Genomic DNA, 24375 nt, shown 5'->3' with positions numbered 1-24375 from the left:
GCACCCGAATAAATTACTCACACATCTTTCCTACTGAGACTGTGGTGTGCTCGGGTGTGATTAGTTAGGTGCAAAATGTGCACGAGGATTTGAAATTAGCGCACGAGGTCGAGTGGTTGTGGTTGTGAGTCTGCTGTTATGGTGCTGCGTGAATAAAAAATCTATGTCGTGAAGAGGTATATGCTGCAGCAACTTGGGGAAACAAATCTCACTTAAAAATTTATTGCGAGTCAAAATTAACAGCAGTAAAACTGCTCACACAATTGAAACCAAATTTTTGATCCGTCGCACAAATTTAGGATACCACGCACAAGTTGCAACACATAAATAACCGCTGGGATAATAAACATAGCGGTGACGTTTACAATGAAAATGGTAAATGGACAGGGTCCTGAGAAAATGTCTCTGGTACTGGGGCACACTCCTCTTCTATCGGGGGAAGCGGGTTGACTAGCTGATGAATGCGTCTCTCCTGGTCGGGTCTCAGTGGTCTGCCAATAGCGGTCCAAGGATTTAAATCAGCGAGGCTCTGGAGATAACCCATTACCCGCCGAGTCAAACGCTCTTGAGCGATAACATATTGTGCAAGGTTGGCCAGTACTGGGTCTCTCTCAATTCGTCCACCGGGAAAAGAAGCTACTTCTCCGGGTGCTGCACGACTCGGAAAGTAATAATACCCTCGTTCACTGGCATAGGGTACCGTGAATCAAAGACGAGCAAGTGCTTCGTACGCAACAGCTTCTATGGCCATATGCGGAGTCGGCATGGATTTCCCCACGAAGGAGACTTCCGTTGGGTCTTGGTTTGGGTTTGCGGGAGGGATGTGCACCACTGCCCAATATTTCGAGGTGGATGGGGTGATCCTCGATTTGAGCAACTCGTACTGGGGTGGATGGATAGCACTCATGGTATTGCAGGTAAAGTCCCACAATAATTTGACAAAACTTCCTGGGGTGGCATCTGGAGTTCTCAGATAAATACTGGGGCTCGGCATGGCAAAGGAATGGCTGTGAGTGTTGTGCACAGGGTGAGGGGTACTTGGCAAGGTCACGAGGTGGCCTTTTATATAGCATTGGGGCTGGGTTATTTACCGCGGTGAAGGGTAACTAGTTTCGTCGGTTCTGCTCTATGGGGTCAATGCTACAAATACACACATCTCACAAAAGTGATGTATTGATGTGGGTGTCATCGGGGGTGGTTTTGGTAGCTGCGCCCGGAATTTAAAAATGCAACTGTACGCTGACGTACTTATGCATGGCTACTATTCAAAAATAGGGGCGCACAAGCAGACAACATTTAATTATGGTGATACAGGATCACACAATTACAAGGCATAGAAATACTAAGGCTCGGTACTACTCGAGCGACTTAGTCTACTTCGTTCATATCTATGCGGGCTTGCCTTGTGGACGTCGAGGCTTCTCCACGGGTTTCACCATCGGGATTTGCTGGATGAGGTTGAGGGGCTGCAGGGTCGGGGTAGTGATGATGACCATCGCGGGGGTTGTTGGCCACAATCCCGTTGGAGCGTGTTCCCAAAAGGCGACGAAGCACTTCTGGGGACACCAAAGCATTTTGGTCGATGGCTGGGGCAGACCTCAAGGACTCGATCGGCTGTCCGAACAGCACGACAGGGTTGACGGCGTCGGGCTCATCTTCTCCTCTTGCCGAGGCCCGGCGAACCAGTTCTCCACGAGCTGCGATCTGATCAAGGGTGATCTGATCGAACAGTTCCTCTAGTGCACTTACATAGCGCACCAGATGCAATAGTGCAGGATCCGTCTCGTGATCTCCGTTGGCAACCTGGGGCCGCCTACCATACCCGTCTCAGCTAGGGTAGTAGTAGAACGAGCGACAGTTAACTCTGGGCGACAAGTGCCGGAGTTGAACTATAGCCTCTCGAGCTGCTAGCTGGATGGCTTGTGGCTCAAAGGAAGTTGTCCTTCCAGTGAACTTGTAGGGGCGTTCTGGCGATAGACCCCTACCATAGATGTGTACAGTGGCCCAGAATTGACGGCTCTCATCGCTCATGGATCCTTGGTACACAACATATTCTGGGGGCTCTTCTACTGCATAGGCACGGCGGGTGAGGTTTGCGAGCACGGTCACAAAACCTCCAAGGTTGGTGGCTGTGGTCTCATTGTGCACAATAGGGCCAGGCATTATGCCTCGAGTTGGGGGAAAGAGGCTGTGCTGTGCTTTGTTGAGGCTAGCGTGCCCTTTTTATAGAAAAGGGGACGGAGTCTTCCTTCGCACGGTTGCGAAAGAGACTATTTAGGTGCCGGTCACTGGTGCGTGATCGACAGGCTAGGCTGATAGGTTGGGCACCGACTGCCAAAAGCGTCGGGGTCACTGTGTGGCTATCTTACACGAGAAGCTTGGCTGGAGTTCAGGCTAAGGTCTGGTGGGTTGGTTAATCTAGGTTTATTGACCTGGCTAAGATAGGATTAGCCAATGGTCAGCCTGGCTCTGATACCAAGTTTGTGAGGACCGGTTTTTCGGGATATTAATTTCCCAGAAAATGGCCCTTGTGCTCACCAGCCCCAAGATTACTGTTAGCATGATGAGGCACCAACTTGATACAGAAATTCCAAGCAAAGTACAAAATATGTAGTACAAGACCATTGTGGCCTATGAGTACAACAATTGGTTTCTAGTGGTTGATGGCGGAAGCGGTTTTGTGGTTCATCTGCGTTTATGGGACTCCATTTCCCACAAGAACAGCTGACCAGGGTAACTCCTATCTTCGCGAGGCTGCTATCACCATTGCGTAGGTTCCGGGGCTGTCGCCGCAACGCTCCTTTCCACGCAAGAAATCTGGCGAAGACAATAGCCAGGGACAAGCCAGTGAGTACTTTTGAATGTACTCGCAAACATTATGAACACAGGTATAATATAACAAGGGACAATCATGCTCCGAAATATTCTATGATCATAACGTCGATCACGAAATAAAAAAAATCCATGATGCACGCAAGCAGGTTATTTATATAAAACATGAGTATGCAATCAGAGAGTAGAATAGAATGCACCGATCGGGTGTCTGAAGCGACGCCTCGAAAGGATAATAATATAAATCATGCCGCAGTCGGGCGTCTAAGCGACACCACATAAAGGGCTTATAAATGAAAGAAATAACAAGCATGCCACAGTCGGGCGTCTATGCGGCACCACATAAAGGGCTTATAAACAATTTAAATAACAAGCATGCCACAGTCGGGCGTCTGAGCGACACCACATAAAGGGCTTATAAATAAACAAATAACCAGCATGCCACAGTCGAGCGTCTGCGCGACACCACATAAAGGGCTTATAAGAAAATAATCACAATGAATATCCAGGAGGTAGAACCGTCCCAGGGATACTCAATAATTCAAATAATGTAAATGGTTAGTCCATAATAATAATAATCATAATCATCACAAGTCACAAGTCATGATCCAAATCCTGGTTTAACAGTTTTTCTCCTCCGAAGACCGACACTAAGACCGACACTTGACCCATCCCAGACTGTAGTCCTTACCCATGGACACGGCTATTCGAATAGATGTATAATCTCTGCAGAGGGTGTACTCTTTACCCACGGGTAACGGATTTCTTTAGTCCATCGGAACTAATTCCGTCTACGGTCTTTTAATTGAAAACACACCTAACCGCACACACCAGCCTAACTTACCGGTGTCTGGAATCACCCACGACACCCATTAAGCAAAACTCTAAGTGGGGAGGCTACAACCTCGACTTAGCATGGGATCACAAAATTTATACCGCACGCAAACTAAGGGAGCTAGACCCTCGGCTCCAACCGGAAACACCCACGCCCCCAGGACCAGGTGGCATGCCTACCGGATGCAGCCGGTATCTTCCACCATGGCCTCTCTGCACGGTGTGTGCTAGAAAGGGGTTGACAACTTACTAAACCGTACCCTACCTATGGCAGGGACAAGTGGTAGTACGAAACAAGTATGGGAGGTTACTGGAACAAGACTCGATCTACGGCCGACTTAGGAGGTTTAAGTATTCCCTGCATGGTTAGCATAGCAATGTTCTTCATAGTTTCCTGACAGGGTCAGCACCCCTCATGCCCCATCACGCCTTACTGCACATTCTCGCCACAAGGAGACGTCAGTCACGGGGTTGTGTTCACCGGAACATAACCTCCTTTCGGACTCCCTCCGAACTATCATCAGGCACATGTGGCATGAGGAGTAGCTACTGTCACCAATGTCACATACATAACAGAAAAGATTTTTCACCATGTGCTTATATGCAGGAGTATGATTCCACATAAAATAACACCATTCCACATTAGCATAAATGATGGAGTTCTAGAATATTCTAGCAAAACAGCACCCAACTTGTATCATATCTGAGTTCAAGATGCTTGCCTTCAAGTGTATGCACGTGGGGGTGCACTTTTTGAAGGTTGCCTTCTTCTTGAAAATCCTATTTTTCAAAATATTCAAATCAATGCATAGTTTAAAAACAGTACAAAAAGTAGTTTGGAAAATTTTCAAATAAATATGAAAATAAACTAGACAGAATTTGAGAAACAACAGAAAAAGAATCAAGTCAATTGGACTTATATATAAAAAGTTATAGCCAGTCAAAGTTTAGTCAACATTCTGTTTTTAATAAAAATCAGAAAAAGGAAAACGGTTCGAATAGAAATACGTTTTTGAGACGGGGGAGACGTACTTCTGAGTTTACGCTTTCACTAAAACAGCGCGGGCCGGCTTGGAGTCAATGACAGTGGGTCCCTCGGGCCCACTGGTCAGGTTTGACCAGTCGCCGCGCCATTCTTCTCCTCTGGCCGAGCGGTGGCGGGGCTCCGGCGATCGCCGTCGACGAACGGTGTCTCCCCGCGGGGTCCTGAGGGCGGGGATGGATCCGCCAGTCCAGGGCGGTCCTCCCGGTGGTCGCTAGGCAGGTGGGGACGGAGGGAGTCGCCGGCGGCGAGCTTCGCGGCGGACGGCGTTTCGGGAGCGATTGGGGGTTTGGGCTCCGGTGGTTCCCGATCGTGGCTGAGGGGTTGGGCAGCTCCGCAAGATCAAGGGGGGTCGGACGGTGGTGTTGGCTGGGCTAGTTGGGCTCTGCTCACGGCGCACGGCACCGGAGCGTGGCGGCGGCCGAGCTGACCGGAGATGGGGAAGACGACCTCTCCCCATCGATTGCCGGCTATGGAGGCATCAGAGGTATGGCCTGAGGGACTGGACGAGCTCGGAGGCCCCTTTTATAGCATATTTAAGTCGGTTCCGTGGCGGGCGGGGATAAGATCGTCGGCGGCAGTGGATAGGAACGGCGAACCGCCGCTCTGTAGCTTGCAGCGTGACGTGTCGAGGCTGGGGATGGCGGCAGAGGCTAGCGGACGAGCGGGCACTGCTCCAGGGGCGAGCTGGCGAGCGAGGGTGGCTCGGGCGGCACCGTCCATGGCAGGAATCTGCTGTGGCCGGCCGCTAGCTGCCATGGCCGTCCTGACGGCGGCACTGTGGGGCTCCAGGGGCGGCCTGGAGGGTTCTGGTGTTTGGGCGAGGCCGGGGGGCGGCCCTGCGGGCGAGCAAAGGCCAGGGCGTGACGCGGCGACCCGTGCGCACGCACGTGCAAAACGCGCGCTCTGGGCGCGCCCAGCACACGCACGCTACGTGCTCGACGAAATGCCAAGGCATGCCAGGGGGCTCCAATCCACATGAGGGTTAGCAGGGTGGAGTTATAGACTAAGGTAGAGCCATGACACATGCTGGTTTGGTCAGGGGATCAAGTCCACAATGCAAACCAAAAACCAAGCCAAAACTGGCCATGCACACAAGGTGCTCGACAGAATGTTATGGGCATCTAGGCAACTCTTGGGGTGGCCAAAATCTCCAGATCCTAGTCTCTTTAGGTGTAGGTGATGGTGGCAAGGTTAATTGGTCAAGACCAGAAACTTGTTAGTGCAAATATTTGAGAAAACCAATTTTGGGCAGAAACTAAAGGTTATTATCTCATGAACCAAAAATACTCCAATGGGTCCATTCTCCTGGACTTAAGGGTTTGGCAGAGTGGTCAAACAGCAGGACAAATCCCAAGGCAGCAAGAGCAAAATAAAATATGGCTGCAGTGTAAAACACTAAACTGGACCAGAATGAAGATGAGGATAATTTGCTCAAATTTTTCAAAGAACACTCATGGGTTTTTACATAAAGTTGAATTATATGGATCTACTGACATCTCCAAACACTTGGAAGAATTTTTAAAGAAATATTTAAATAGGTTGTAGTGCAAAATTACCTACTGGACCAGATTTGAAAATTTGGTGTAGAGCTCAAAATCTCCAATGACCAAAAGATATTTTTGCATAAAAGTGATGTGGAAACATCACATGACATCCCCAAATTTTGGTTGAAATTTTCAAGAAGTATCTGAAAGGGTTACAGTGTAAAAGAGGCTCCATAACTTATGAAAAATCATTTTAGAAGAATAAAGCTTAGGAAAAACAATTATGCAAATAAATCCACTGATAAAGAATTGTTTTATTTAGAGAGTATACAAGTCCAATAATATTTTTGGAAAGTTTCCACTTGAGGTAAAAACCCACAATATTAAAGAGAAGAGGGGTTCTGAAATCAAAAGATAAATCCAGAAAATAAAAATTTAATTTCCTGGCAAAATTTTAATTAATAAAACAAGGTCAAAATTTTGGGTGTTACAACACTACCCCCCTTAAGAAAAATCTCGTCCTCGAGATTTGCTAAAAGCTGTTTTGAACAAACATCGCTCTTACCAAAAAAAATCATCCTACTTATGCAATAAAATGTATCTACAGTGAGAGGGCAATAAGTGGTGTAAAACTACAATGGTATACTGGCGTTGCGTGGAAAAATCCACGGTTGGGGAACGAGATATTTCTACGTTGGATATAGTAAATTTAGAATAATTTCTAAATTTCTAAAATACGCTGGTCGTACCCGAGAGCACAGTGCTCTCTCTGGCTGACAGGTGGACCCGGGGCCCACTGTCGGCCTCTTCTTCTACCTCTGGCTCTCTCCTCTTCCTCTCTCCCGCGTGCTTTCCCGCGCTTTCTCCACCGGCGACGTCTAGCGCGTAGGGCATCTAGGCCGTACTGCGGTAGTGCGCGGCGTGCTAGCTGCCGGTGCAGCGTGCACTCACCTCGCGGGCCAGTGCACTGTCGGCACTACTCGCGGATTCGCCTCCGAACACCGGCGATCGAGCGACAAGCGGTGCTGGTGGACTTCGCCCACCGTACACCATCTCGAGCTATAAAATGATCGCGGTGCTCCTTCTTCTTACTCACACCTGGCCTCGCTTCTCCCTCTCCTTCATTCTCCTCCCTTTCTGTTTGCAGGAGCTCGAGACGAGGCTCTAATGGCGGAGGTGATGCCGGACTGGTACGTGGTCCTGATGTGCGGAGGTTTGGCGACGTTGCTGGGGTTCTCCGTGCTCCTGTGCACGATGATCCGTGATGATCGTCGTGATGTTGCCGCTCGAGTGTTGGCTCTTCGCGGTGGCGGTGATCACGAGGATTAGGTACGGCATCGAGTGCCAACTGCTGTCAGTGTGCTGGAGGCCACTTGCACCCGAATAATTACTCACAAATCTCTCCTACTGAGACTGTGGTGTGCTCGGGTGTGAACAGTTAGGTGCAAAATGTGTACGAGGATTTGTAATTAGCGCACGAGGTCGAGTGGTTGTGGTTGTGAGTCTGCTGTTATGGTGCTGCGTGAATAAAATCTATGTCGTGAAGAGGTATATGCTGCAGCAACTCAGGGAAAGAAATCTCACTTCAAAATTTATCATGAGTGAAAATTAGTTAAATCAAAATTAACAGCAGTAAAACTACTCACATAATTGAAACCAAATATTTGATCCGTCGCACAAATTTTGGATACCACGCACAAGTTACAGCACATAAATAAATACTGGGATAATAAACATAGCGGTGACGTCTACAATAAAAACGGTAAATGGACAGGGTCCTGAGAAAACGTCTCTGGTACTGGGGCACACTCCTCTTCTATCGGGGGAAGCGGGATTGACTAGCCGATGAATGCGTCTCTCCTGGTCGGGTCTCAGTGGTCTGCCAATAGCGATCTGAGGATTTAAATCAGCGAGGCTCTGGAGATAACCCATTACCCGCTGAGTCAAACGTTCTTGAGCGATAACATACCGGGCAAGGTTGGCCAGTACTGGATCTCTCTCAATTCGTCCACCGGGAAAAGATGCTACTTCTCCGGGTGCTGCACGACTCGGAAAGTAATAATACCCTCGTTCGCTGGCATAGGGTACCGCGAATCGAAGACGAGCAAGCGCTTCGTACGCAGCAGCTTCTATGGCCATATGCGGAGTCGGCATGGATTTCCCCACGAAGGAGACTTCCGTTGGGTCTTGGTTTGGGTTTGCGGGAGGGATGTGCACCACTGCCCAATATTTCGAGGTGGATGGGGTGATCCTCGATTTGAGCAACTCGTACTGGGGTGGATGGATAGCACTCATGGTACTGCAGGTAAAGTCCCACAATATTTTGACAAAACTACCTGGGGTGGCATCTGGAGTTCTCAGATAAATACTGGGGCTCGGCATGGCAAAGAAATGGCTGTGAGTATTGTGCACAAGGTGAGGGGCACTTGGCAAGGTCACGAGGTGGCCTTTTATATAGCATTGGGGCTGGGTTATTTACCGCGGTGAAGGGTAACTAGTTTGTCGGTTCTGCTCTATGGGGTCGGGTCAATGCTACAGATACACATATCTCACAAAAGTGACGCATTACTGTGGGTGTCGTCGGGGTGGTTTTGGTAGCTGCGCCCGGAATTTAAAAATGCAACTGTACGCTGACGTACTTATGCATGGCTACTATTCAAAAATAGGGGCGCACAAGCAGACAACATTTAATTATGGTGATACAGGATCACACAATTACAAGGCGTAGAAATACTAAGGCTCGGTACTACTCGAGCGACTTAGTCTACTTCGTTCATATCTAAGCGGGCTTGCCTTGTGGACGTCGAGGCTTCTCCACGGTTTTCACCGTCGGGATTAGCTGGATGAGGTTGAGGGGCTGCAGGGTCGGGGTAGCGATGATGACCATCGCGGGGGTTGTTGGCCACAATCCCGTTGGAGCGTGTTCCCAAAAGGCGACGAAGCGCTTCTGGGGACACCAAAGCATTTTGGTCGATGGCTGGGGCAGACCGCAAGGACTCGATCGGGTGTCCGAACAGCACGACTGGGTTGTCGGCGTCGGGCTCATCTTCTCCTCTTGCCGGGGCTCGGCGAACCAGTTCTCCACGAGCTGCGATCAGATCAAGGGTGATCTGATCGAACAGTTCCTCTAGTGCACTTACATAGCGCACCAGATGCAACAATGCAGGATCCGTCTCGTGATCTCCGTTGGCAACCTGGGGCGGCCTACCATACCCGTCACGGCTAGGGTAGTAGTAGAACGAGCGACAGTTAACTCTGGGCGACAAGTGCCGGAGTTGAACTATAGCCTCTCGAGCTGCTAGCTGGATGGCTTGTGGCTCAAAGGAAGTTGTCCTTCCAGTGAACCTGTAGGGGCGTTCTGGCGATAGACCCCTACCATAGATGTGTACAGTGGCCCAGAATTGACGGCTCTCACCGCTCATGGGTCCTTGGTACACAACATATTCTGGGGGCTCTTCTAATGCATAGGCACGGCGGGTGAGGTTTGCGAGCACGGTCACAAAACCTCCAAGGTTGGTGGCTGTGATCTCATTGTGCACAATAGGGCCAGGCATTATGCCTCGAGTTGGGGGAAGAGGTTGTGCTGTGCTATGTTGAGGCTAGCGTGCCCTTTTTATAGAAAAGGGGACGGAGTCTTCCTTCGCACGCTTGCGAATGAGACATTTAGGTGTCGGTCACTGGCGCGTGATCGACAGGCTAGGCTGATAGGTTGGGCACCGACTGCCAAAAGCGTCGGGGTCACTGTGTGGCTATCTTACACGGGAAGCTTGGCCAGGGTTAGGTTAAGGTCTGGTGGGTTGGTTAACCTAGGTTTATTGACCTGGCTAAGATAGGATTAGCCAATGGTCAGCCTGGCTCTGATACCAAGTTTGTCAGGACCGGTTTTTCGGGATATTAATTTCCCAGAAAATGGCCCTTGTGCTCACCAGCCCCAGGATTACTGTTAGCTGATGAGGCACCAACTTGATACAGAAATTCCAAGCAAAGTACAAAATATGTAGTACAAGACCATTGTGGCCTATGAGTACAACAATTGGTTTCTAGTGGGTTGATGGCGGAAGCGGTTTGTGGTTCATCTGCGTTTATGGGACTCCATTTCCCACAAGAACAGCTGACCAGGTAACTCCATATCTTCGCGAGGCCTGCTATCACACCATTGCGGTAGAGTTTCCGGCGCCTTGTCGCCGCACGCTCCTCTCCACGCAAGAAAATCTGGCAAAGAACAATAGCCAGGGACAAGCCAGTGAGTACTTTGAATGTACTCGCAAACCAATCATGAACACAGGTACTAACATAACAAGGGATAATCATGCCCAACATAAATCCTAATCCAACCGATCATGAACAAAATCCAGATCACGCAACAGGAAATAAAACTCAAGATGCAATCAAGCAGAGAAATAAAAATGCACCGATCGGGTGTCTGAATGGCGACACCCCTCGAAAGGGTAATAAGATAAATCATGCTCAGTCGGGCGTCTAAGCGACACCACAAAAGGGCTTAATAAATGAAAGAAATAACAAGCATGCCACAGTCGGGCGTCTATGCGGCACCACATAAAGGGCTTATAAACAATTTAAATAACAAGCATGCCACAGTCGGGCGTCTGAGCGACACCACATAAAGGGCTTATAAATAAACAAATAACCAGCATGCCACAGTCGAGCGTCTGCGCGACACCACATAAAGGGCTTATAAGAAAATAATCACAATGAATATCCAGGAGGTAGAACCGTCCCAGGGATACTCAATAATTCAAATAATGTAAATAGTTAGTCCATAATAATAATAATCATAATCATCACAAGTCACAAGTCATGATCCAAATCCTGGTTTAACAGTTTTTCTCCTCCGAAGACCGACACTAAGACCGACACTTGACCCATCCCAGACTGTAGTCCTTACCCATGGACACGGCTATTCGAATAGATGTATAATCTCTGCAGAGGGTGTACTCTTTACCCACGGGTAACGGATTTCTTTAGTCCATCGGAACTAATTCCGTCTACGGTCTTTTAATTGAAAACACACCTAACCGCACACACCAGCCTAACTTACCGGTGTCTGGAATCACCCACGACACCCATTAAGCAAAACTCTAAGTGGGGAGGCTACAACCTCGACTTAGCATGGGATCACAAAATTTATACCGCGCGCAAACTAGGGGAGCTACCCCCTCGGCTCCAACCGGAAACACCCATGCCCCCGGGACCAGGTGGCATGCCTACCAGATGCAGCCGGTATCTTCCACCATGGCCTCTCTGTACGGTGTGTGCTAGAAAGGGGTTGACAACTTACTGAGCCATACCCTACCTATGGCAGGGACAAGTGGTAGTACGAAACAAGTATGGGAGGTTACCGGAACAAGACTCGATCTACGGCCGACTTAGGAGGTTTAAGTATTCCCTGCATGGTTAGCATAGCAATGTTCTTCATAGTTTCCCGACAGGGTCAGCACCCCTCATGCCCCATCACGCCTTACTGCACATTCTCGCCACAAGGAGACGTCAGTCACGGGGTTGTGTTCACCGGAACATAACCTCCTTTCGGACTCCCTCCGAACTATCATCAGGCACATGTGGCATGAGGAGTAGCTACTGTCACCAATGTCACATACATAACAGAAAGATTTTTCACCATGTGCTTATATGCATGAGTATGATTCCACATAAAATAACACCATTCCACATTAGCATAAATGATGGAGTTCTAGAATATTCTAGCAAAACAGCACCCAACTTGTATCATATCTGAGTTCAAGATGCTTGCCTTCAAGGTGTGGAGGGGGGGTGCACCAACTTTTTGAAGGTTGCCTTCTTCCTCAAAATCCTATTTTTGAAAATATTCAAATTAACACATAGTTTAAAACAGTACAAAAAGTTGTTTGGAAAATTTTCAAATAAATATGAAAATAAACTAGACAGAATTTGAGAAACAACAGAAAAAGAATCAAGTCAATTGGACTTATATTTAAAAAGTTATAGCCAGTCAAAGTTTAGTCAAAGTTCTGTTTTTAATAAAAATCAGAAAAAGGAAAACGGTTCGAATAGAAATACGTTTTTGAGACGGGGAGACGTACTTCTGAGTTTACGCTTTCACTAAAACAGTGCGGGCCGGCTTGGAGTCAATGACAGTGGGTCCCTCGGGCCCACTGGTCAGGTTTGACCAGTCGCCGCGCCATTCTTCTCCTCTGGCCGAGCGGTGGCGGGGCTCCGGCGATCGCCGTCGACGAACGGTGTCTCCCCGCGGGGTCCTGAGGGCGGGGATGGATCCGCCAGTCCAGGGCGGTCCTCCCGGTGGTCGCTAGGCAGGTGGGGACGGAGGGAGTCGCCGGCGGCGAGCTTCGCGGCGGACGGCGTTTCGGGAGCGATTGGGGGTTTGGGCTCCGGTGGTTCCCGATCGTGGCTGAGGGGTTGGGCAGCTCCGCAAGATCAAGGGGGGTCGGACGGTGGTGTTGGCTGGGCTAGTTGGGCTCTGCTCGCGGCGCACGGCACCGGAGCGTGGCGGCGGCCGAGCTGACCGGAGATGGGGAAGACGACCTCTCCCCATCGATTGCCGGCTATGGAGGCATCAGAGGTATGGCCTGAGGGACTGGACGAGCTCGGAGGCCCCTTTTATAGCGTATTTAAGTCGGTTCCGTGGCGAGCGGGGATAAGATCGTCGGCGGCAGTGGATAGGAACGGCGAACCGCCGCTCTGTAGCTTGCAGCGTGACGTGTCGAGGCTGGGGATGGCGGCAGAGGCTAGCGGACGAGCGGGCACTGCTCCAGGGGCGAGCTGGCGAGCGAGGGTGGCTCGGGCGGCGCCGTCCATGGCAGGAATTTGCTGTGGCCGGCCGCTAGCTGCCATGGCCGTCCTGATGGCGGCACTGTGGGGCTCCAGGGGCGGCCTGGAGGGTTCTGGTGTTTGGGCGAGGCCGGGGGGGCGGCCCTGCGGGCGAGCAAAGGCCAGGGCGTGACGCGGCGACCCGTGCGCACGCACGTGCAAAACGCGCGCTCTGGGCGCGCCCAGCACACGCACGCTACGTGCTCGACGAAATGCCAAGGCATGCCAGGGGGCTCCAATCCACATGAGGGTTAGCAGGGTGGAGTTATAGACTAAGGTAGAGCCATGACACATGCTGGTTTGGTCAGGGGATCAAGTCCACAATGCAAACCAAAAACCAAGCCAAAACTGGCCATGCACACAAGGTGCTCGACAGAATGTTATGGGCATCTAGGCAACTCTTGGGGTGGCCAAAATCTCCAGATCCTAGTCTCTTTAGGTGTAGGTGATGGTGGCAAGGTTAATTGGTCAAGACCAGAAACTTGTTAGTGCAAATATTTGAGAAAACCAATTTTGGGCAGAAACTAAAGGTTATTATCTCATGAACCAAAAATACTCCAATGGGTCCATTCTCCTGGACTTAAGGGTTTGGCAGAGTGGTCAAACAGCAGGACAAATCCCAAGGCAACAAGAGCAAAATAAAATATGGCTGCAGTGTAAAACACTAAACTGGACCAGAATGAAGATGAGGATAATTTGCTCAAATTTTTCAAAGAACACTCATGGGTTTTTACATAAAGTTGAATTATATGCATCTACTGACATCTCCAAACACTTGGAAGAATTTTTAAAGAAATATTTAAATAGGTTGTAGTGCAAAATACCTACTGGACCAGATTTGAAAATTTGGTGTAGAGCTCAAAATCTCCAATGACCAAAAGATATTTTTGCATAAAAGTGATGTGGAAACATCACATGACATCCCCAAATTTTGGTTGAAATTTTCAAGAAGTATCTGAAAGGGTTACAGTGTAAAAGAGGCTCCATAACTTATGAAAAATCATTTTTAGAAGAATAAAGCTTAGGAAAAACAATTATGCAAATAAATCCACTGATAAAGAATTATTTTATTTAGAGAGTATACAAGTCCAATAATATTTTTGGAAAGTTTCCACTTGAGGTAAAAACCCACAATATTAAAGAGAAGAGGGGTTCTGAAATCAAAAGATAAATCCAGAAAATAAAAATTTAATTTCCTGGCAAAATTTTAATTAATAAAACAAGGTCAAAATTTTGGGGTGTTACAAGGAAGGGGGAGGCCGAATCCCTCCCCTTCCTTCTCTCTTCCCCTCTTTCCTTTATCCTCTGGTTCAGCCCATATGGGGGGCGCAGCAACCCGTGCTGGCTGCTGTGTTTCCTCTCTTGACCCATTAGGCCCATATCTTTTGCCGGGGGTACCCGGAACCCCTTCCGGTGACCCGATATGTACCCCGTACCCTTCGGAACACTTCCGGAGTTGGAATACTATCATCCTATATATCAATCTTTACCTATCGACCACTTCGAGACTCCTCGTCGTGTCCGTGATCTCATCCGGGACTCCGAACAACATTCGGTCACCAAATCACATAACTCATATAATACAAAATCATCATCGAATGTTAAGCGTTCGGCCCCTACAGGTTCAAGAACTATGTAGACATGACCGAGACACCTCTCCGGCCAATAACCAATAGCGGAACCTGGATGCTCATATTGGTTCCCACATATTCTACGAAGAACTTTATCGGTCAAACCGCAATGACAACATACGTTATTCCCGTTGCCGTCAGTATGTCACTTGCCCGAGATTCGATCGTCGGTATCTTCATACCTAGTTCAATCTCGTTACCGGCAAGTCTCTTTACTCGTTCCATAATACATCATCCTGCAACTAACTCATTAGTCACTTTCCTTGCAAGGCTCTTATGATGTGTATTACCGAGAGGGCCCGGAGATACCTCTCCGATACTCGGGGTGACAAATCCTAATCTTGATGTATGCCAACCCAACAACAACTTTGGAGATACCTGTAGAGCATCTTTATAATCACCTAGTTATGTTGTGACGTTTTGAAACAGACTGGTTTTTGGCCCTTTTCTTTTTCTGTTTGATTTATTGGTTTTTGCTCTGTTTTCCTTTTTGGAGTGGTTCTGTGGCCTTGCCACCTGGGAAATCATCCTCATTTCCCCTCCCAAGTGGCTCATCATTCTCAAAACATTGCCAAGATCATGTCACTTCACGTTTTGACCAGACCCTAAAATCTTTTTCTAGGGAATATCCTTTTTTCTATTAAAGGAATAACCCTATCTGCCCTAGGTTGTGAAGCAATCTATATTTCTGTCCATCCGAAAATTCACAAATAATTCTCATAATTTATTTGGGTCATATGTTGCTCAAATATGCCCAAACTTTCCTGTCCTAGCCCCAGAATAATTCTCCAATAAATATTCTTCATTTCTGTCCACTGTGGCTTTCTGTGAAGGAAGTGCCACCTATCCTTTCCTGATTGATCCCAAACCTTTTGGGCATTCTCTTATGTCCAAATCATTGCCTCATGCCAAAATTCAACTTTATTTGCCTAGCCAATCTTCCTCAGCAAATTTTCAAACTTTCTGTCAGACAGAAGGAATTGTGAAGGAAGTACTAGCTAGGGTTATCCAAATGAGTTGAAATTTTGCACACTCCTTCATGTTCTCATATTAGCACACTCTCCAAATTTCAGCTCCATCCCTTGATCTATGTGAGCACAGGATCAAATCTTTGATTCTGTCAATATTTTAAGGTTGTGAAGCAAGTATATTTTATATTGCTTCATTTTGGCTGAAAATTTACCAGAGCTTTCTCTTGACCATAAAACATCTCTCCACCAATTTTGGGATCAATTCTTCTAGCCATTATTTCTCTAGAATTTTTGCAAGTTTCTGGACAGAGGGAATAGTTATGAAGGAAGTACCATTTTGGTGAATCCATTTGGTGCAAACTTTTTACAGCATCTTCTTATGACCAATAACTAAGCCTTGCCAAATTTCAGCTCAAGTGGCATCACCATGTGAGTGCATCATCCAAATCTTGATTCTGGACCAATTTTGGGGTTACACGGCAACTATATTAGTTTGTGCTCCATTATGCTCCAAAACCTCCAGGATTATAGTCCTTCCGTAGTTAATCACCCCAGACAACTCCTTTGACCACAATCACTTCGCTGTTGATCACCAGAGCACGGCAACGTTTACTGCAGTTAACTTCAGACGATGATTACCATTTAACCAGAGCGTTTTTCATCGATCTACCACCGCAGTTGAAACCTCCCTTGGAAGAACTTACCACTAGACAACATGTTCCAGCTCATTGCCCCTGCTAAATGCCAGTGCACGCGGTGACCGCGTTAATGGCACAACAGTGCACGCGCTTTGCTGCCGTTGGCCGCGCCCAGAGCGTCTTCTAGCTCCGGCCCCTGTCCCCCTCGTCGGCTTCGCGCGCGTGAGCGTGTCCAGCAGCTGGCCCGCGTCGTTGCCGTTCCCTTGGACCCCTCTCCCCCTCCGGCCACTTCCTCGCCGACGCTCGCAGCCGAACGCCCACGAGAGCACAGTGCACCGACCGTCATCTTCCTCCTCGGCCGCTTCTCCCCTACGTCCCATGGCCTCCTCTGCCCCGTGAGGACCTCCACTGCTCCTCCTACGTCGTCTACCTCCGAGCTCGTGAGCGTCGGCACGTGTCCGCGGCGCCGGACACGCGTCCGCGGCAACGCCAGCTCAATCCCCTCCTCCCCCGCCTATATAAGCCCACCCCAAGGCCTCTCGACCTCACCACTCGTCTCCCGAACCTCCTCTATCCCCGCCCATCCACTTGCCCGAGCTCAAGCCGCTCTCCTCAACCCCCATCGCCACCATGGCCGCCGCCGGCCAATGCTCAAATTCGAGCAAGCCGCGCCCTCCCCCTGGTCTAATCACCACCAGAACACCACACCGCCACCGGAGCACCTTCCCACCTCTTCTTCTCGTCGCCGGAGTCGCCATGGCTGCATCTTCACTTTCGGCCGAAGCAGCAGTCCGGCGCGGCTGGCTTCCCGTGCTCTTCCAAGCTCGTCGGTGGCCGTGTCCTACCTGAAGGGGACCGCCTCGTCCTTCTGATCATGCCAGTAGGTCGGGCGCCTCGAATGGTGGACCGTGCCGCCGGCTATCGTCGTCGGGGAGGCCGGCCTCGCCTCTGCCCAGCGCCCCGTCGAGGAGGAAGAAGAAGGAGCGAGGAAGGAGAGAGAAAAGGGCGTGGGACCCACCTGTAAGCGACCCTGGAGCCCGGCCCCGCCTCCTGCTGACGTGGATAAGTGGACACGGGCTTTTTCCTGAGTGCGCTTTCATCCACCGAAAGCGAATTCTCCTCTTCTTCGGGCCAGAGTACGTTTTCCTCTCAGGAAAACGTAGAGGAAAACGTATTTTCTAAAAAGACGCGTTCTGTTTTTCCGGCTAAGGGCCTGTTTGTGATGCTTTTATTTACAAATGGGTCCCTGGCAGAAAAACATTCATATCTTTTTGCCCGTACCTCCAAATCAGGTGAATCCAAAGCCCACTTCTTCGTTTCGTCGAGCCCTTCTGATGGAATCATTTCCACCATGTTCTGACATTCTGAAATGACCATTATGCCCTTGCCCTTATTCAGCCCCCTCCGAGAGAGAAAGATTTCTGGCGATTCGTTCCGCGAGCTTCTCGCACTTCTTCCCGGTGATTTCTTCCACCCTAGGCAAGCCACACCCTCCATTTGCATGATTGCAATGCAGTGACATTGTTTATTTATTTAAACTTGTTTAAAATATTGCGTTAGCTACATGTGATCTTGTTCATGGCATTTCTCGGAGTATTGTTTTGATCATGATGTTGCCATGATATTGCCTAGAGTTCTAGGACTTATGATTTGATGATTATGTGGATGACATGTGCCTTTGGATGCTTAGTGGCTATTATGATTATTTTCATGATGGTATCTGGTATTATTTTGGATATTACGTTGCCTCTAGATTATTAGTGGCTAGTCTTATTTTCATCATGATGCTGGTTGATATTAGGTTTTGGAGTATGATGTTGGAGATGATGCTTGCATGTGGATCATAGTTGGGTAGCTAGTTCTTGATATTTGAGTAGTAGTAGTATTGTTCTTGGATTCATCATGATAGAGGTGTTATGCTATCTTTGGAGTATTTTGTTATGTTGATGGTATGTTTTGGGTTATTTGTTGGATATTGCTATGACTTGGATCACAGGTTGGTAGATGATAGCAGATTATCAGTTATCACTGTTATATGATGGGGATAAATTCCGTCATTAAGTTGGTCAGGTGCCACCGAACCGGGCTTTTCCAGTGCAACCACATTTTCCTTTATGGGAAGGCCCTAATGCGGTCTATTGTCGTGCCTCTCGCCGGTGCCTCCAACGAGGGAAGGTTATGCGCGGGCGCTACCCTGATCAGGTAGGATGGCATAAGCCTTGTGTGCTCGTAGTTGGTATTGAGATCTCTTCTCCTCGATTGGGACCATGTATGTTTTGCCACGACGGTGGCCGTCGGTGCCTTTGGTAGGCACGGGGCCACCCAGGACTGAACCCAAAAGGGGTGTTGGTCGGAGTGGCCGGGAGAGTGTCATGGCAGTAGGTCGGTTTTGTCGGAATGCCGTTGGTCCACCCGAATGGGAGTGTGGGGCCATGGATTCTGTGGTGTGGGTAAACTACGCTACCTCTGCAGAGTGTGTGTGTTTAATCTATCGATAGTCGTGTCCTCGGTCATGGGCATAAGTTCGTACTAGGTCACACCGTTCGATCAACACTCACATGACGGAATGACTTATAGGTGATGTATATGTTGATATATTGTGAGCTGTAACAGTTTGGCAGGATGATGATCATGATGTTGGTACGATCTTGAGTATGATCATTCAGTTTGTGATGTGATCACGAGGTGATCATGTGGATGTTCCGTCTGTGATCCGTGAATGATCACCGTTGGTTACGAGGTAACCCATTGAACCAAGTGTGGTTTCGTTTGTGATCCGTGAATGATCACCGTTTGGTTATGAGGTAACCCATTGAACCCAGTGTGGTTCCGTTTGTGATCCATGAATGACCAGCGTTTGGTTTTGGTCACGAGGTGATCGAGATGGTATATTGCTTGGCCGGTTAGCCAAGAATGAGATAGTTGTTGAGATTAGAGATGTTGGTTTATCAGTATGATAGTAGTTTCATACCATGCTTAGTAGTTGCTTCATCATGGTAGTTGTTAATTAATTAACCTGTTAATCCTATGTTATTGTCTTGCCTTGATGTTTATGGTTGTTGTGAGCTTGCAAGTACATTCAATGTATTGACCTGGCGTGTCATGCCAGATTGCAGGTGATGCCATGATTGCTTGATTGATTGTCGAGGTTGCCGTGCGTGCGAGCTAGATCGTGTCCCAGCCAGAGTCCCTGCGGTGTAGATTTCACCACCTTTGTCGTTGTTCCGCTGCTAGAAGTATTCCGCTGCTACGAGTTGTTCTGCTGCTAGCATAGAGCAAGTGTAGTATCACAGGCGTAGTGTCGCCGTGCTGATGTGCTTCTTTGTAACATCAGACCCTTGTATTATTATTCTTGTAATAAGAGCTGATTTGTTCTATGTCAAGCAGTGCCGTATTCCAGAGACTTTTCCTCGATCTCTGGGCTGGAGTACGGGGCGTTCCGGTTTCTTTGAGCCGGGGTGCCACAAGGCTTGGTATCAGAGCAGGTCTAGCTATAGGACGCCCTAGTCAGCGCGAGCGGTAGAAATCGGTAGTTTAAGGTCCGACTTGTTTATTGCATTTGGTTGCTGCATTTGTTTGTTGGATAGCATGCATATAGCCTTAGTATTTGTTGCTAGCGGTTTATCCGGTAAGTGTAGCTCGCATCGGTTCGGATCCACTACAACTCAGCCTGTTGCATTTCTCCAGTTTTCTTTTCTTACTCGTTCTCGGTGTTTGGCGTCATTTCTGTCCCAGCGGAGTGATGCCAAGTGATCCCGACACTGTTTGCAAAAATGGTGCTCAGGTATCGCGCCGATTTCTTTCTTTCAGCCCCATTTTGTTTTGGTGGTAGACATGCTTCTATCCTGGGTCGTCCTTTTTATTTTGTCGCGTTGGCAACCCTTAATGATCTTTGTCATCACGAAAGGGCAATGCCAGCAGACTCAGTTTTTCCCCGCTATCCTTATTTCTTGGACGAGTACGGATATTTTCCGTCCGCTTGATAATAATGTGGTCGCGACATTCGTGTCCTGCTACATGGTTACCAAGTACGTCCTCGCCTCCGAACTAGTCCAGGATGCTACCTGGCTAAGCTAGCACTTGGTGTAGCGCTGTTTGCACCAATTCTTCCACACATTTATTTGTCCTCGTGCACATCGTCACAACATGCTAGATGGTACAACCGGAGATCCCGCGAGATTTGTGTGCTAAAGTACGCATTCATATTGTGTGACTAGCAGTAATATGTGACATTGCTTGTGTGTGAATTAATTGTTGTTGTGTGCTTTTGTTTAGTTGAGTTTTCTTTTGCTTCTTTCTTTTTGGGCCCCGGTGTACATTATTTTCCCCCTATAAAGAGTTTCTCATGAACTGACACCGGACTCGAAGAAGTAATAAGGAGTTCAAATATTTGGAACTCAGCTAAACAAAATGGAATTCTCGGCCGACTGCAGTGAAATGGGGAATATCTGATTTTGAGGCTGGTAATCAATTTTGCATTAGTGTGCACTCCTCACAACAGTACTGATAACTCAAGTCTACATCAGTACAAAATACTCACAGCAGTGATAGTCAAGTCAGCAGCAAGACAAGTCAGGTACAAGATCAACGGTATATTTTCAGTCAAAGGTATGGATCATATAAAAAAATTGGCTCAGCAAGGCATGATGCTTGAATATGTTATCATCCGAAATAAAGTCAGAATGTGATATGCTCAAGGAAGACAGTCAAACAAATTTTCTCATGCAAATAATCAGCCACAAAATATTATGGGCATGTGTGTAGATTTCAGTCTGCATATTAGTATGAAGCTTTGGATGTAAGAAACTCAGTATTCTTCCACACACTATCAGAAGAAATTTATGATGTAAGGCTCCTCAATTTTCCTCAGCATGATATGTGAACAATTTCTGGTCCAAAATACCTGGTCTTTCTCAGCAAGAAACCTCGGTAAAAGATTCTGACAGACGAAAATGAATTATTCTCAACAAGCAAACCCGAGGAGAAGCTTCTCAAGTACGAAACCCAGGCTTCTCCAGCACAATACTCAGGTCAAGCTTCGTGTGTAAGGTATCGAGATTTCTTCTGCATGATACCCAGACAAAAGATTTGCGCAGAAGCTAACAAGTCCACCTCAGCAAGCTACTCGGATGGCTTCTCTCATAAGCGATTCAGTCTGCGTCAGTATCATACTATTACACCGTCCTCAGAGGTTATATGATGAGTTGCCAATGTATGGCAGCACCGCTCAAGAACCAGACTCGCAACATTTTGTCAGAAGCACAAATCAGTGAAGGCATGTGTCTTATTCAGAAATCAAGTGTTTGATTGCATATGATTCTTATATATGGTGAGCATGTATCCCCGGCCAGATCAGTCACTCATACGGGATACGACAATGATCAAGAAGATATACCTAATAAAGGTACGGATCTAACAACCTCATGAGCCATGCAAATGAAGATAAGCAGAGATACATCTCATGAATTACAAGGATCAACAAGATCTGGGGATGACCTCACAGAATCAACAGTCTTGACAATGGTCATCAAGGTCATTATTCCCGCAACTGAAAAGGAGATGTCTTAAAACCTTGTCACCTTCTTGTATGATTGGCCTCAGCAATGAGCTCCGTATAGCCACAGACCCCGGGTATATGTCATATGTATGCGAACCCAGGTCAGAAAACATGCATAAGGAATAATGTAAAAAATATTGCACTAATCACATCCATGGTCATACAAAAAATCAAGGACAGGCATGGCCAAGTTATTTCAGTAAGGTATCCTGACAAAGCAAATCATGACCGTCAAAGGATGAGACTGACAGCAAAAGTATGTTGATGATTTTTGCGCGACCATCAGGGCCCGGATACCCAAGTCAATCGAAAGCCGTAATTCCATATGGATCCACAAAGGCATACTCTCAGCGGCCTACTCTATTTCACAAGGATTTCATATCCCGCTGACCCGCTTAGAATGATTAGTGTGGAAAATCCAAATGAGTATACCGACAAAATGAGAAAATCAAAAGCCAAACAATCAGCTCAGACCCGGTATAGTCATCGACGGAATCAAGTACACGGTCAATCTGTCAGGAAAAGCATTTGTCCGTCAGCCCCCTATTGGGCCAGTCTCAAGATGTAAATATTTGAGGTATGACACAGCTAAAACTCCATACACCGTTATATTGTTCACGACAAAAGGCAGTCGGATCTTTGGTACATATCTCATGCTCGAGTCAAAGGAATAAATCAAAATAAATCAGTACCACTTATGAGAAGTCAGATCCCGTCAGAAGATGGCCATGATTAATTCTCAGCATTTATTGAAGCCAGAAGGCCTGCATTTATTTGAAGCAACCCCATGACAGAAGTAAAAGATTTTCATGACCAAAGAAAAGTTTATGCTCAGACTCATTGGATATCACCGCAGATATGGAAGAATCAACGTTAGCAAAAGGATTTGGTGTGTGAGCCAAAAACCCGTCAGAATTTGGGGAAAGGTGAAGCAAACCACCCCCCAGCAAAGATAATCAAATCATATAAAATTCTTGGGGGAATAATAAATAAAGGAAATGGATATCCGAGTTGGAAACGGTGTCCTCAAGTCATACTTGTTCCCTGAGCCACCAAATCTCAAGGACGAGATTCCTTTAAGGGGGGAAGGTTTGTAACAGCCTGGTTTTTTCCCTTTTCTTTTTCTTTTCGATTTATTGGTTTTTGCTCTGTTTTCCTTTTTGGAGTGGTTCTGTGGCCTTGCCACCTGGGAAATCATCCTCATTTCCCCTCCCAAGTGGCTCATCATTCTCAAAACATTGCCAAGATCATGTCACTTCACTCTTTGACTAGACCCTAAAATCTTTTTCTAGGGAATATCCTTTTTTTCTATTAAAGGAATAACCCTATCTGCCCTAGGTTGTGAAGCAACCTATATTTATGTCCATCCAAAAATTCCCAAATAATTCTCATAATTTATTTGGGTCATATGTTGCTCAAATATTCCCAAACTTTCCTAGCCCAAGAATAATTCTCCAATAATTATTATTCATTTCTGTCCAGTGTGGCTTTCTGTGAAGGAAGTGCCACCTATCCTTTCCTGATTGATCCCAAACCTTTTGGGCATTCTCTTATGTCCAAATCATTGCCTCATCCCAAAATTCAACTTTATTTGCCTAGCCAATCTTCCTCAGCAAATTTTCAAACTTTCTGTCAGACAGAAGGCATTGTGAAGGAAGTACTAGCTAGGGTTATCCAAATGAGTTGAAATTTTGCACACTCCTTCATGTTCTCATATTAGCACACTCCTCCAAATTTTAGCTCCATCCCATGATCTATGTGAGCACAGGATCAAATATTTGATTCTGTCAATATTTTAAGGTTGTGAAGCAAGTATATTTTATATTGCTTCATTTTGGCTGAAATTTTACCAGAGCTTTCTCTTGACCATAAAACATCTCTCCACCAATTTTGGGATCAATTCATATAGCAATTATTTCTCTAGAATTTTTGCAAGTTTCTGGACAGAGGGAATAGCTGTGAAGGAAGTACCATTTTGGTGAATCCATTTGGTGCAAACTTTTTACAGCTTCTTCTTATGACCAAATAACTAAGCCTTGCCAAATTTCAGCTCAAGTGGCATCACCATGTGAGTGCATTATCCAAATCTTGATTCTGGACCAATTTTGGGGTTACACAACAACTATATTAGTTTGTGCTCCATTATGCTCCAAAACTTCCAGGATTATAGTCTTTCCGTAGTTAATCACCCCAGACAACTCCTTTGACCACAATCACTTCCCTGTTGATCAAGGTTGTCAGAATCGCGATTTTGAATCGGATCGGAGCTTTGATGGTAGAATTGTAAATCGTAGAATCTTCAGTACCAGGATCGTAGAAACGTAGATTTTATGAACTAAAATCATAGAATCAGATGGGTAAGTTTGGATCGTAAAGTCGTAGAATCGTATAACAGAATCGCGATTGTAACAACCTTGCTGTTGATCACCACTGCACGACAAAGTTTACTGCAGTAAACTTCAGACGATGATTACCATTTAACCAGAGCGTTTTTCATCGATCTACCACCGCAGTTGAAACCTCCCTTGGAAGAACTTACCACTAGACAACACGTACTA

This window comes from Triticum aestivum, chromosome 4D, assembly GCF_018294505.1.
Source record: "Triticum aestivum cultivar Chinese Spring chromosome 4D, IWGSC CS RefSeq v2.1, whole genome shotgun sequence".
Classification (NCBI taxonomy): Eukaryota; Viridiplantae; Streptophyta; class Magnoliopsida; order Poales; family Poaceae; genus Triticum; species Triticum aestivum.
Note: the sequence above shows the minus strand (reverse complement) of the source record.